This window comes from Rhopilema esculentum, chromosome 11 (genome assembly GCF_057945365.1).
Source record: "Rhopilema esculentum isolate cy_ngs chromosome 11, ASM5794536v1, whole genome shotgun sequence".
Lineage (NCBI taxonomy): Eukaryota > Metazoa > Cnidaria > Scyphozoa > Rhizostomeae > Rhizostomatidae > Rhopilema > Rhopilema esculentum.
Window position 1 is genome coordinate 1902501 of NC_142825.1, and position 5000 is coordinate 1907500.

At 43.9% G+C, this 5000-nt stretch overlaps 1 pseudogene; it reads left to right on the forward strand.

Moving 5' to 3' along the window:
* Positions 1 to 811, forward strand: part of LOC148958876 (large subunit ribosomal RNA) — a 4592-nt pseudogene extending 3781 nt beyond the window's left edge.
* Positions 812 to 5000: the final 4189 nt, after the last annotated feature.

Sequence of the window (5000 nt, forward strand, 5' to 3'; positions counted from 1 at the left end):
GATCCGAGCCGAAGACACTATCAGGTCGGGAGTTTGGCTGGGGCGGCACATCTGTTAAATGATAACGCAGGTGTCCTAAGGTGAGCTCAATGAGAACGGAAATCTCATGTAGAACAAAAGGGTAAAAGCTCACTTGATTTTGATTTTCAGTATGAATACAAACTGTGAAAGCATGGCCTATCGATCCCTTAGTCTTTACGAGTTTTAAGCTAGGGGTGTCAGAAAAGTTACCACAGGGATAACTGGCTTGTGGCAGCCAAGCGTTCATAGCGACGTTGCTTTTTGATCCTTCGATGTCGGCTCTTCCTATCATTGTGAAGCAGAATTCACCAAGCGCCGGATTGTTCACCCGCTAATAGGGAACGTGAGCTGGGTTTAGACCGTCGTGAGACAGGTTAGTTTTACCCTACTGATGAAGTGTTGTTGCAATAGTAATTCTGCTCAGTACGAGAGGAACCGCAGATTCAGACAATTGGCATTTGGACTTGCTTGAAAAGGCAATGGCCCGAAGCTACCATCTGTTGGATTATGACTGAACGCCTCTAAGTCAGAATCCGTGCTAGAAGGCAACGATAGCTACCTTTGGACAGTGTTAGGCGAACAAGATTAGGCCAGCGTGCAAGCGCTGACCCTAAGTCCAAATGCACCGAGGTGGAGATCGGCCGCCGAGGTGCTAGTCAAGCCAAAATCTAACGTTACCAAAGATAAATCCTATGCAGACGACTTAAATAAGGAACGGGGTATTGTAAGGAGTAGAGTAGCCTTGTTGCTACGATCTTCTGAGATTAAGCCCTTCGTTCTAACGATTTGTGCGTGTGTACGTGCATGCCAGCAATGGCTTGCCGTCGCCCGCCAATTTTTTTTTCAGTCTTTCTAATCACTTTCCCAGCAAGAAAGACTCGGTGCCGTGCCGTGCTATGCTGTCCTGTGTCTGCTGTGTTGTGCCGTACATAACTGGCGCTGCCATTCCCGCCGTGAAGCGACCCTGCCCCTGCTGTTGAGGGGCATTCGTTTTCACGTATCTTTGTCACTCTCCCAGCGAGTGAGACTTTGATTTTTTTTCGGCGGCTCATGATCACTTTCCCAGTGAGTGAGTTAATTTTTTTTTTTTTTTTTTTTTTTTTTTTTTTTAATTAATGTACTTCTTTTAACAAAGTTGCATCAAAAACTTTTATTACAATTGTTATGTTGTTCACATCTGTCACGTTTGTGACATCTCTTACATTTGTCAAATCTGTTACGTTTCTTGTCAAATCTGTTACGTTTGTTACATGTGTTACATTTGTCAAATCTGTTACGTTTGTTACATATGTTACAATTGTTACCTTTCTTACATTTGTTACCTTTCTTACAGTTGTTACGCTCACTACATTTGTTACTTCCATCCATCCACTACATCTGTTAGGTTTGTATTATCTTTTGTAAACACTTGTTACTTACCTGTGTTCCATCCATCCATTTGCTACAGACAGACAACTGTTGGAAACAGACTTTATGACCGACAGATAGACAGATAGACAGATAGATAGATACATTTACAACGTGTTACATTTCTTCCTTACACTCATCTCATTTGTGTGAGTGAGTGACGTTCATTTGTGAAGATGTTATGCTGACTGCTATAAAACTGCCTGTAACAGCCGATTACTGTATTTACTGTATTATCACCCTTATTTGCATTGACAGACAGATAGAGATGTATTAGCTTGCCTTTTAATTTCCGTTTGTTATCTTATTAACAGGAGGCGAAGTTGCCTGCTGCTGCCATAAGTCTCACTGACTAACTATGACTATCCATCTATCACGACTATCTATCTATCACGACTATCTATCTATCATGACTACCTATCTATCATGACTATCTATCTATCATGACTATCTATCTATCATGACTATCTATCTATCATGACTATCTATCTATCACGACTACCTATCTATCATGACTATCTATCTATCATGACTATCTATCTATCATGACTATCTATCTATCATGACTATCTATCTATCATGACTATCCATCTATCACGACTATCTATCTATCACGACTATCTATCTATCATGACTATCTATCTATCATGACTATCTATCTATCATGACTATCTATCTATCATGACTATCTATCTATCACGACTATCTATCTATCACGACTATCTATCTATCATGACTATCTATCTATCATGACTATCTATCTATCACGACTATCTATCTATCACGACTATCTATCTATCATGACTATCTATCTATCATGACTATCTATCTATCACGACTATCTATCTATCATGACTATCTATCTATCACGACTATCTATCTATCATGACTATCTATCTATCACGACTATCTATCTATCATGACTATCCATCTATCATGACTATCTATCTATCATGACTATCTATCTATCATGACTATCTATCTATCACGACTATCTATCTATCATGACTATCTATCTATCATGACTATCTATCTATCATGACTATCTATCTATCACGACTATCTATCTATCATGACTATCTATCTATCACGACTATCTATCTATCATGACTATCTATCTATCATGACTATCCATCTATCATGACTATCTATCTATCATGACTATCTATCTATCACGACTATCTATCTGAAAGGCGAATCATCGGACATAACAATCAAATAGAAGCATCAAGTAGAAGAGAAGAGAAATAAGTTAGTTAGCTATTAATCTAGATAGCAAGCGAATCACCGGACATGAGATGCAAAAGCACCCAGGAGTTCTATCAAACAAGACCTTGATGAAACAAGCGACTCACACAAACAACAATCGAGTAGAAGGGAATACAAACAAGTGAGTTATTCATCTATCCATCTGATTATCAAGCGAATGATCAGACATGACATCCGAGGACACATCCGAAGACTTCTATCAATCAAGACCTTTATGAAACAAACAACCGAATCGCACAGGCAACAAACAAGTGAAAATGAAAACAAACACGTGAGTCTGTCATCTATCTAACAAGCGAACCATCGGACATACGATACAATGACACCAACAACTTCAATCAGTCAACACATTTATGAACAAACGAATCACAAAGGCAATGTTTGAGAATAGAGACGGACGTGCTGCCGATCAAAGGAGCGGGCAACCCTCGTCTATTGAGACGGAGACAGAAAGAGCTTCGCTCAAAGGATCCAGCAAACCAGGTTTCAAGGAACAGAGACGGCAAGAAGGACTTTGAGAATAGAGACGGACGAGCGGCCGATCAAAGGAGCGGGCAACCCTCGTCTATTGAGACGGAGACAGAAGGAGCTTCGCTCAAAGGATCCAGCAAACCAGGTTTCAAGGAACAGAGACGGCAAGAAGGACTTTGAGAATAGAGACGGACGAGCGGCCGATCAAAGGAGCGGGCAACCCTCGTCTATTGAGACGGAGACAGAAAGAGCTTCGCTCAAAGGATCCAGCAAACCAGGTTTCAAGGAACAGAGACGGCAAGAAGGACTTTGTTGATATAGACGGACGTGCTGTCGATCAAAGGAGCGGGCAACCCTCGTCTATTGAGACGGAGACAGAAAGAGCTTCGCTCAAAGGATCCAGCAAACCAGGTTTCAAGGAACAGAGACGGCAAGAAGGACTTTGTGGATAGAGACGGACGTGCTGTCGATCAAAGGAGCGGGCAACCCTCGTCTATTGAGACGGAGACAGAAAGAGCTTCGCTCAAAGGATCCAGCAAACCAGGTTTCAAGGAACAGAGACGGCAAGAAGGACTTTGTGGATAGAGACGGACATGCTGCCGATCAAAGGAGCGGGGGACACTGGTCTCCAGAGACGGGAGAGACGGAAGTAGCAGGTCTCAAGGGAAAGAGACGGACATGCTGCCGATCAAAGGAGCGGGGGACACTGGTCTCCAGAGACGGGAGAGACGGAAGAAGCATCTCTCAAGGGAAAGAGACGGACATGCTGCCGATCAAAGGAGCGGGGGACACTGGTCTCCAGAGACGGGAGAGACGGAAGAAGCACGTCTCAAGGGAAAGAGACGGACATGCTGCCGATCAAAGGAGCGGGGGACACTGGTCTCCAGAGACGGGAGAGACGGGAGAAGCAGGTCTCAAGGGAAAGAGACGGACATGCTGCTGATCAAAGGAGCGGGGGACACTGGTCTCCAGAGACGGGAGAGACGGAAGAAGCAGGTCTCAAGGGAAAGAGACGGACATGCTGTCGATCAAAGGAGCGGGGGACACTGGTCTCCAGAGACGGGAGAGACGGAAGAAGCAGGTCTCAAGGGAAAGAGAGTGTCTAGCAGTCTGTCTCTTGAGACAGTAACAAAGAGGCCTTCAATCCAAGGATCAAATAGGCCGAGTTTCAATGAACAGAGACTGATAGGTCTCAAGAGAAATTGTCAGACAGCTAGGTCTCAAGGGAAGCAGTCGGGCAGGTAGCCGATCAAAGGAGCGAGTGATATTGGTCTCATGAGACGGAAACAGAGAGGTCTTTGTCCAAATGAGGAAAAAATTTTTTTTTTCACTACCGCAATGAAAGTTTTGTTAGAGGCTTTTGTGTTTGCGGACAACAGAATAATGATGCATTTGCAAGATTTGGGGCTGGTTTGGACTCTTTTTGAGAAGATTTGTATGATATCGGGGGCACTCTATAGTTGTCTTGGCTATTTATGTGGGCACAGTGATGTGGCAAATGATGTCGGCGATGATGAAGCCAGGGAAAGGTGCGTGTGCTAATAGCGGCTGCGTTGCCCGGTACCCGTTGGATTCTTTGCACATGGTATCATTTGCGGGCTGTTAGGTCAGCCATGGTTGCCTTTGTAGGATGGATATTAGCGATGCTCCACGATCGCCTAATGACGAATAATTAGCCCACACGGTTGCCATTGCGTTTCTTTGGTCGTGTCGCTGCTTAGATCGGCTGTATGGCTACTTCCCTGCTCGTAGTTGCGAAGTTTGGTGTTCCTCTCAGGATTGCCGAACGGATCAGCGGTAAAGCTAAGAAGGAGCCCGATGCCATTGTGTCT